This window comes from Triticum aestivum, chromosome 6B (genome assembly GCF_018294505.1).
Source record: "Triticum aestivum cultivar Chinese Spring chromosome 6B, IWGSC CS RefSeq v2.1, whole genome shotgun sequence".
NCBI lineage: Eukaryota > Viridiplantae > Streptophyta > Magnoliopsida > Poales > Poaceae > Triticum > Triticum aestivum.
The window spans coordinates 345,870,912-345,881,951 of NC_057810.1; the positions used below are offsets into that span (position 1 = coordinate 345,870,912).

Here is an 11,040-nt window from a genome sequence, read left to right on the forward strand (position 1 = left end):
CTTTGATGTGTATTGTGACGCATCCAGGAAAGGTATTGGATGTGTACTCATGAAAGATGGCAAGGTGGTGGCCTATGCATCTCGCCAGCTACAAGCCCACAAAGGAAATTATCCTACACATGATTTGGAGTTGGCCGCAGTTGTGCACGCTCTAAAAATTTGGATACATTACCTCATTGGAAAAGGTGTCAAATATTTACCGACCACAAGAGTCTCAAATATATATTTACTCAACCAGACATGAACCTTAGACATCGAAGATGGCTCGAGTTGGTCATTGGCTTTATTGGCATGTGAACTGCTCGGCTTGATAAGGCCACTATACACTTCGGCTGCAAGGGCCGCGGTGTGTTCTTCAGTACGGAGTGACAGCTCCATATTACCATTGACTGTAATAACGCCGCGAGGTCTGGGAATTTTGAGCTTCAAATAAGCATAAATGCGGGACTGCGTTAAAATGGGCGAAGGCAGTTCATCCGACCAGTGCATGGTAACCACTTCGGAAAGGGACGATGTTGAAGATTAACTCTTCGCTGTGAAAGTTATCTGGGCAGCAGAATACTACCTCCAGTGTGATTGAACCCGTACAACGGGCCTCCACTCCTGGTATCACACCTTTAAAGGTAGTGTTACTAGGCTTGATTTGTGATGGGTCAATCCCCATCTTTCAGACAGTATCTTGATAGATCAAGTTGAGACTGCTTCCTCCGTCCATCAGGACTCTAGTGAGGTGGTATCCATCGATGATTGGGTCAAGGACCAAGGCAGCCGAACCCCAGTGGCGGATACTAGTTGCGTGATCCCTGCGATCGAAGGTGATCGGGCAAGCTGACCATGGGTTAAACTTGGGGCCGATAGGCTCTACGGCATAGATGTCCCATAACGCGCGCTTGCGCTCTCTTTTGAGGATGTGAGTGACATATATCATGTTCACTATTTTCACCTCGGGGGGAAATTGTTTCTGACCCCTGGTGTTCGGCTGACGGAGCTCACCATCGTCTTCGCTTGGGGGCCCTTTTCCCTTGTGTTAGGTATTTAACTTACCGGCCTGTTTGAAAACCCAACAGTTCCTGTTGGTATGATGTAACACCCCGAGATTCATGCACAGTAATCTCCCACTAATCATGCCATGCCATCATGATTACCTTGCTAGTTGCCACTTGTTCAAAACATCAAGTCCAAAATTCAAATTTATCAAACATGCAAACTAAAATGTTCAAAGTGTGGCAAATATTCCATAACTAATTATGGTGGTGACCCCACACTTTTGTAAAGTATTAAAATGCCCTTTTGTGAATATAAAGTGGGTTTAACAATTAATTAAATGCCTTTTCTAATTTATAAAATATTGAACTATTTTATTTGAGCCAAACTTTTTCTGCCATCTAAGGACATTGTCTAGTATTTATATGACATGATTCACATTTTACAAAAATTGTTTGGTGGGTCAACTAAATGCAAAACAGGAGCTCAAAAACAAACAGCCACGAAATTGAAAAACAAAGGTAAAAAAACAAAAGGAAACAGCCCACCCCCTTGTCCCCATGGGCCTTAGCCCACCCTGCCGGCCCAACGTCTCAGCCAGCCCACCTACCCCATCGGTCGCCTTCGCCTACTGTTCTCCTGGCGCGACCGCTACAGGGACACGTCCCTGTCGGACCAGCTCGCCGGCGCCGCCCCGAGGGGATAAGGGCGCCGTCCCCTCGATGCCTCGAGCCCTCCCCTCCACTCACCGCTCCCCACTTGCGGCCCCTCGCTCTCTCTCTTGCCCACGCACTCGTCACCTCCTCCAGATCCATCGCCGAGCGCGGTCGTTGCCGCTCGCCTCACTCTGCCATGGCCAGCAGGCACATCTCGCCTCGTCGTTGCATCCACAAAGACCGCCGTCGTCCGCTGCGTCTACTATGGAGACGAAACGAGCCGGAACCCCTTCCATCGTCGAGCCGGCCCTCTGCTTCCACCTCTGGCCACCGAAGGCCGCCGCCGTCGTTCTGCTGCACCGAGCCTCCCCCGAGCCCGCTCATGCACATCTGCAGGTCCGCGGTGAGCAACAACGTCGATCCCCTTTCTTCCCTGTCGTTTCCCGTGCCTGTAGACCTCGTTGCCGTCATGGTCGAACCTGCAACCGCCGACGAGCTCGCTGTCGTGGCCTCAGCCGCGGTCGCGTGCGCACGAGCTCACCGTCGAGCTCCTGCGATTCCCAAGGAGCCCGACGTGTGCACGCACGCAGCCCCATGAACCCCCCTTGCCCCCTAAGCTCGACCTCACCGAGCTCCAGCTACGGCCGCCCCGGCCCCGTTCTGCGCGCTCACGCGTACGCCGTGCAGCGCCGCGCCCGCCGCCCAGCTCGTGTGCATGCAGTTGGTGCTCTACTGAATGTACTGCTGCTGCTGAATGTGACTGTAGCTATATGGCTAGCTTTAGGAATTTTACACTGACTAACCTCCTAGACAGCCTCTAGACTGCTGTTAATTATCTGTTGACAAGACTAAAATAAATATAGGTAGAAAGTACAGTTGACAAACTTCATTTTACCCCACTGGACCAAATCCATTTGATGTGCGGTTTAAATGCTATGAAAATCACAAATTGCTACCTTCGGTCAATAGAGAACATAATTAACACCTAGCATAGTGTGCTGCGTGTCGTGTGTGGTCTGTGCGTGTGTGCACAACCAGCCTCACGGCTGTGCCACTAGGCCGGCCCTTGTTTAGTTTAGTTGGTAATACTTTAGTGCTCAATTAGTATAACTACAAATGACAAGTGGTCCCCTCTGTTTATTAGCTTTAGTTAGTTGTTCTAAAAAGGCTAAGTCTATGATAAATGGGCCCCGCTGTTAATTAAGCAAGGTTTCCTAAAACTACTAAACTTAGAGTCAATGACATGTGGACCCATTTCTACTATTCATCGGTTGACTAGTCTCTGTTGACCTGGTCAACTGGGCCCTCTGGCCCCATCTGTCAGCCACATATGCACAATGTTGGGTACACTTCTATGTACCCGTAGCATTTACTGTATATTTTCAAAAAAATAATAATTTCAAAAATCATTTAAAACTTTGAAATTCAATTTAAGATAATCCGTAAATCGGATGAAAAAGTTTTATACATGAAAGTTGCTCAGAACGACGAGATGAATCCGAGTACACTCTCCGTTCATTTGTCACGTGCCCCTATCATAGAGAACATGCAACTTTCCCCCTCCGTTTCATCTGTCCGAAAAATGCAAACTTCGGGTAAACATTCCCGGATGTTATCCCCCTTCGCCGGTAACGTGTAGCACCACGTTAGAACGCATCTAGCTCCGACTGTTGTCCTGTTATGCTCTTGCTTGCTATGTATTTACTGTTTCTCCCCCCTCTTCTCCCCGGTAGACCCCGAGACTGTCGCTGATGCCGCTGTGTTCGACTACGTCGACGACGACCCCTCCTTGCCAGAGCAACCAGGCAAGCCCCCCCTTTGATCATCCCAATATCGCCCATTCCATTCTCTCATGCTTGCATTAGATTTTGCTACTGTTATTGATTGCTCCTATTCTGATGCATAGCCTACTTTTGTATCTGCTATTGTACCTTATCTGATTATCCTAAACTGCTTAGTATAGGTTGGTTAGTGATCCATCAGTTACCCCCACCTTGTCCTTGTTGCCCCTGCTTCATCATTGAAGACCCGATCAACGGGACCGAAGACCAGGCCCCGGCACCGCACATCACTTTCCCCTTAGTTTCTCAACACTACTGGGTTACTATCGAGTACCGAGGGTGAACCTCTTCAGCACTTCTGATGTTAACCCTGTAGTGTAGTCATTCGGTCGTGGTCACCGAGGGTCATTTCCTCCTTAACCACTTCCGATACGACTCTGTCGTGCAACCCCTCAAGTGTGAACCTCGGGGGTGATTCCTCTTACGTTCACCTTGATGATTACATCTAGTGGAATTCATCGGGGGTGATTCCTCGGGTTTTCCCCTTGATGTTTGGACACACGGATACTTGGACTTTACCCCTGTTACTTGGAAAGACGGGTCGACCCTGAGGGGTACCCGCGCGAGCTTAATTGCGAGTGATGTGGAGACGGGTTGACCTGGAGGGTGCCCGCGAGATAATTACGAGGCGTGGCCGGGCATTCCTAGTCCTTGCCGCAAGTCCTCGAGACGGGGCAACGGGGTCACATCTTTCGTGAGTCTCTGCTTGTTACCGCGCGTTATTAATCCACTACGATTTGGATATTTGATCCGAGGGGCCTCTGGCCTGATAGCACTAACCATCACGTGGGCATAGTATGGGCGTTCTGCGTCGTATACATCAGCCGAAGCTTAATAGACGTCAGCGACTGAGCGGCGCGCGCCGGGTTGGACTGGTAAGCACCTACCTTTTTTAAGGAGGTAGCTAGGTCTGCTCACCGGCCGCGTTCGCAATGTGCAGGAGTTCCCGGGGAGATGGTCCATGACCCCTGGGGGCATAGGTTTAGTCCGGCGTGCTGACCTCTCTGTTAAGTCTAGGTCGGGTTGCGGCGTATTGTTTGGCCGAGGCCGGGCATGACCCAGGAAAGTGTGTCCGGCCGGAGTTAATCGAGCGTGGTGGGTAAGTTGGTGCACCCCTGCAGGGAAGAAAACATCTATCGATAGCCTGTCCTACAGTAACGGACACTTGGAGTTGTATCCCGATCGATACAACTAGAACTGGATACTTGTGATGAGAACTGGATGGTGATGAGGATTTGATTGTGATGATAACTGGATAGTATGGCTCTGGGATTTCTTTCTCGCAGGGAGTCGAGAAAGGATCTCTGGCCGAGGTTGATAACACTACTACTACTTTACCTTATGCTACTCTACTCCCTCCTGTTTGCTGCAAGATGGTGGTTTCCAGAAGATGCTAGTCTTCGATAGGACTAGGCCTTCTCTCTATTCTGGCATTTCTGCAGCCCAGTCCACATATACAGGCTTCCTTTGATAATGTTGCATCTGTAGTGTAGATCCTTGCTTGCGAGTACTTTGGATGAGTACTCACGGTTGCTTTGCTCCCTCTTTTTCCCTTTTCCATTCTTCTCGGATGACGCAACCAGATGACGGAGTCCAGGAGCCAGATGACACCTTTGACGACTACTACTACCCCGAGGGTGCCTACTACCACGTGACGGACGCCAACGACCAGGAGTAGTTAGGAGGCTCCCAGCCAGGAGGCCTTCCCTTTTCGATCATAGATGCTTTTGTGCTAGCCTTCTTAAGGCAAACTTGTCTAACTTATGTCTGTACTCAGATGTTGTTGCTTTCGCTGACTCTTGTGTTTTTGAGCTTATGTATTTGAGCCCTCGAGGCCCCTGGCTTGTAATATAAAGCTTGTATTATTTTAATTTGTGTCTAGAGTTGTGTTGTGATATCTTCCCGTGAGTCCTTGATCTTGATCGTACACATTTGCGTGTATGATTAGTGTACGATTGAATCGAGGGCGTCACAAGTTGGTATCAGAGCCGACTGCCTGTAGGTAGCCCCCTTTCCAACTCCTTGGCCGAAGTCGAGTCTAGTCACTACAAAAACTTTTACTAACATGGTTGTGTGGCTTACGGGCCCACGTTGCCATTGGGAGGTATTAGGATCTTTTATTTCTCGTCTATGCTCTGGGACTCTGATCTCTCTTCTATTCGGGTTAAAAATTTTACTAACTCTGACATTAGGTTCTTGTACCCGCTTCCTCCCGGAGAGCCCTGACATTACCAATGATCGCTTGCTTTGCCAGAAGATTTTGCAGATACTCCTCGATGTTTCTCGAGACCCTGTGCCCACTGCCTTGCAGTTCCTGACCACAGATAATCTCCGTGAGAAACATCTTTGCTGCTTGTACCTTCATACCCAGTTGCTCCTATTATTACAATATGTACTCCGTTGTTTCGAGAATCCTTTGTGCCTTCTGCTTTGCGGCTTCTTTTTGCACTATGGATGATTCACTGAACCCGTTTAACCCTAGTTGTTGATATGCTTTCCAAAATACTTGGAAATACTATGTGATCTTCCGAAAATCCTTTGCAGCCTATTGCTCTTGATTCTCCCGCATTAGGATAAATTCCATATGTCTAGCAATATTCTTTAAACTTCTTTGTGGTTGTCATTCTGTTCCTATGGATTCAACGTGTGAGCGAATATTCGCAATCATCAATTAATCCTTGGAAAAATTCTTTCCGGCTTTGACATCGCTCCGGTTATGAGCTGGTTCTTGCCCAATCTAAATCTTATCGGGTGCGCCTTTAAGTCTATTCAACTTACTCATCTTTTGATTAGAGCCTCTGCTTCTGATCTTTCGACTTGAAATCATAACTCCTTTGTACTCAAGCATCGAATTAATCAGATGTTTCTATAATCCAATGCCTTTGCATTCCTTCCTTCTTTTGATTGAGTACTGATACTCACATTAGATCCATTAAGGACCGCTGAATCCTTTGTTGGATTATTATCCGGCAGTTTCCTTCATATTCGAAATTTTGTGCGCTCTTCCCCTGATACACATTGCCTTTGGTAAATTGTATCCTCTGCCCTCTCAACCATGCTCTGCCTTCGAGCTTGTGTTATTTTACTCGTGGAGTTTGTGGTATATGTTCCCAAGATGCCCCTATGGGTTGGACCTATGCCTTCTTTAATCCATGTGAACCCGAGAGTTTTCATGAGTCATACTCTTCTGGTGTTTTGCCAGATAACATTTCAACACTACAACTTCATCGAAAACGAGGAGTAAATGAAAGGTTATGCATTGAAGAAGTGGGAGTCGACCTTGAACTTTGTGTTCATGCCCATAGACACGATGTAGACCTTAGCATGTAAGCTTCTCTTTTAATCTAATGTTCCCTTGGTATAAGCTCATCTTGCATTTGTAAATTGATTCTTTTGAATCGTGGTTCCTGTCATATTTTCTCCTTGATTCCATTTCCCGGACAAGTTAAAATACTTGACTTCTACAGATCATTTCATCTGTCCAACCTCTATTCTGATCAACCTCGAGTATTGCCCCCTGTTATCTTGAGGATATTGTGTCTTCGCACTACCTCTTGTAAATTCTTAATTGGAGTGATACTCCGTCACATCATTCTTAGCCTGATCGGCTATATCATTATCGTACTAAAATTTAACTGTGCTACCTGGTCCTTATTCCTGGAGCACAACTTTTCGACGATGAGCGAAGCTTACGTCGATCTTCATCATCTTATCATTCCACCTTGAACAACAAGCTTGAATCCGAGCTTGTGTCGTATCCGTGGTTCCAATAGCCTTCGCTTCATCATTCCTTTTGCTTGATGGCATCGCTCCTCGATGGCATCTTCATAGAGCCTCTCGACAAAGGTGTCGTGATCAGCATCAACATTTTGACTTCTGTTGAAATGACAATTGAATTCGTGGTGAGAGATACCATCCTTGACCTACGATGAATTGAGTTATCATCGATTATCCCCTTATCTTCTTTCCAACACATGATTGATCATGTCTTGGTTACACCTTGGACTCCTTGCTATTCCCGCAATTGTTCTTTGAGTATTTCTTGTGATCTTCAACTCCAACCCCTACTGGGAACACCATGTTAATACTACCTTGAAGCATGACTGAGGTATTCCGGATATCAACAAGTACACTGGAAGCACATTGTCGAATGTTTCTTGATCTATTATACAAACACCGTTGTATGGGTAATATCATGATTCTTCCCTCGCCCCCCTTATCTAAATGCTTTTGAACTTGCTGTCATATCATGTATATCCTGCTCCGCTTCCCCATGGGAAGGATATACTCCCAATTCTTGTGTGTAAACACATTTTCCTTTCCAATGTTCTGTTTAATCTGATGATCACATTTTCCTTTCCATTGTTTTGTTTAACCTTTCTTGTGATCCATATGTTCTAAGCAGTAATAGTTCCCGGCTTATGTAAACACCTCGGTGTACAATTGGTCAGTAAGACGTTGTTATTATTGCTGTTGACATTCCGGTAACGACCGATGGACGAGAACTTCGCCTATTGGTCTGCCTCGATTAATCGAGCAGGAAAATGGTTCTCTTCGTCCCTCGCCCTTGGTACCAACGTTGTTGGCGACATAACTGACAGACTATCCCCTGACATGCCTTTCCCTCATGACCGTGCAAGATGTCACCACCCTTCCTTCATTTAACCCACATGGTGGGCCCATAACCCACAGTTCCACTGGATCGAAACCTGACTCTCCTGTACATCCTTAATTCTGAAGTATCCTTTGCTCTTAACCTTGTGTGTTATCATGAGCCACCCTCTGAGAGATGATCTATTCCCAATGCTCTGAGCCCCCCTTCTCATACTCTGTTCAGGTATCGATTGTTTGTACATTCACATGAAACTTCCTATTGTACCTTCATACTTTGCTCTTGATGTTTTCTTAAGTTTCGACTCGAGAGATACTTCTGCCACATTCCCTTAATTGTTCACGAGATGATTAACCCTATAAAGATTAGTCCTCCTGAAGTTACCCATCACTTCCCCACTTAAATCTCGGGACGAGATTTCTTGTAGTGGGGGAGATTTGTAACACCCCGAGATTCATCCCACAGTAATCTGCCACTAATCATGCCATGTCATCATGATTACCTTGCTAGTTGCCACTTGTTCAAAACATCAAGTCCAAAATTCAAATTTATCAAACATGCAAACTAAAATGTTCAAAGTGTGGCAAATATTCCATAACTAATTATGGTGGTGACCCCACACTTTTGTAAAGTATTAAAATGCCCTTTTGTGAATATAAAGTGGGTTTAACAATAATTAAATGCCTTTTCTAATTTATAAAATATTGAACTATTTTATTTGAGCCAAACTTTTTCTGCCATCTAAGGACATTGTCTAGTATTTATATGACATGATTCACATTTTACAAAAATTGTTTGGTGGGTCAACTAAATGCAAAACAGGAGCTCAAAAACAAATAGCCACGAAATTGAAAAACAAAGGTAAAAAAACAAAAGGAAACATCCCACCCCCTTGTCCCCATGGGCCTTAGCCCACCCAGCCGGCCCAACGTCTCAGCCAGCCAACCTACCCCATCGGTCGCCTTTGCCTACTGTTCTCCTGGCGCGACCGCTACAGGGACACGTCCCTGTCGGACCAGCTCGTCGGCGCCGCCCCGAGGGGATAAGGGCGCCGTCCCCTCGACGCCTCGAGCCCTCCCGTCCACTCACCGCTCCCCACTTGCGCCCCCTCGCTCTCTCTCTTGCCCATGCACTCGTCACCTCCTCCAGATCCATCGCCGAGCGCGGTCGTTGCCGCTCGCCTCACTCTGCCATGGCCAGCAGGCACATCTCGCCTCGCCGTTGCATCCACAAAGACCGCCGTCGTACGCTGCGTCTACTACGGAGAAGAAACGAGCCGGAACCCCTTCCATCGTCGAGCCGGCCCTCTGCTTCCACCTCCAGCCACCGAAGGCCGCCGCCGTCGTTCTGCTGCACCGAGCCTCCCCCGAGCCCGCTCATGCACATCTGCAGGTCCGCGGAGAGCAACAACGTCGATCCCCTTTCTTCCCTGTCGTTTCCCATGCCTGTAGACCTCGTTGCCGTCATGGTCGAACCTGCAACCGCCGACGAGCTCGCTGTCGTGGCCTCAGCCGCGGTCGCGTGCGCACGAGCTCACCATCGAGCTCCTGCGATTCCCAAGGAGCCCGACGTGCGCACGCACGCAGCCCCATGAACCCCCCTTGCCCCCTGCGCTCGACCTCACCGATCTCCAGCTTCGGCCGCCCCGACCCCGTTCTGCGCGCTCACGCGTACGCCATGCAGCGCCGCGCCCGTCGCCCAGCTCGTGTGCATGCAGTTGCTGCTCTACTGAATGTACTACTGCTGCTGAATGTGACTGTAGCTATATGGCTAGCTTTAGGAATTTTACACTGACTAACCACCTAGAGAGCCTCTAAACTGCTGTTAATTAACTGTTGACAAGACTAAAATAAATATAGGTAGAAAGTACAGTTGACAAACTTCATTTTACCCCACTGGACCAAATCCATTTGATGTGCGGTTTAAATGCTATGAAAATCACAAATTGCTACCTTCGGTCAATAGAGAACATAATTAACACCTAGCATAGTGTGCTGCGTGTCGTGTGTGGTCTGTGCGTGTGTGCACAACCAGCCTCATGGCTGTGCCACCAGGCCGGCCCTTGTTTAGTTTAGTTGGTAATACTTTAGTGCTCAATTAGTATAACAACAAATGACAAGTGGTCCCCTCTGTTTATTAGCTTTAGTTAGTTGTTCTAAAAAGGCTAAGTCTATGATAAATGGGCCCCGCTGTTAATTAAGCAAGGTTTCCTAAAACTACTAAACTTAGAGTCAATGACATGTGGACCCACTTTTACTATTCATCGGTTGACTAGTCTCTGTTGACCTGGTCAACTGGGCCCTCTGGCCCCATCTGTCAGCCACATATGCACAATGTTGGGTACACTTCTATGTACCCGTAGCATTTACTGTATATTTTCAAAAAAAATAATTTCAAAAATCATTTAAAACTTTGAAATTCAATTTAAGATAATCCGTAAATCGGATGAAAAAGTTTTATACATGAAAGTTGCTCAGAACGACGAGACGAATCCGAGTACACTCTCCGTTCATCTGTCACGTGCCCCTATCATAGAGAACATGCAACTTTCCCCCTCCGTTTCATCTGTCCGAAAAATGCAAACTTCGGGAAAACATTCCCGGATGTTATCCCCCTTCGCCGGTAACGTGTAGCACCACGTTAGAACGCATCTAGCTCCGACTGTTGTCCTGTTATGCTCTTGCTTGCTATGTATTTACTGTTTCTCCCCCCTCTTTTCCCCGGTAGACCCCGAGACTGTCGCTGATGCCGCTGTGTTCGACTACGTCGACGACGACCCCTCCTTGCCAGAGCAACCAGGCAAGCCCCCCTTTGATCATCCCGATATCGCCCATTCCATTCTCTCATGCTTGCATTAGATTTTGCTACTGTTATTGATTGCTCCTATTCTGATGCATAGCCTGCTTTTGTATCTGCTGTTGTACCTTATCTGATTATCCTAAACTGC

General features: G+C 47.3%; 1 long non-coding RNA gene across 1 annotated transcript; it reads left to right on the top strand.

Annotated features, from left to right (window-relative positions):
• The first annotated feature begins 1,748 nt into the window (after nt 1–1,748).
• Nucleotides 1,749–5,352, top strand: LOC123134127 (uncharacterized). The gene is made up of 2 exons (XR_006465517.1): nt 1,749–2,043; nt 5,065–5,352. It is a non-coding gene; the product is annotated as an uncharacterized lncRNA (long non-coding RNA).
• Nucleotides 5,353–11,040: the final 5,688 nt, after the last annotated feature.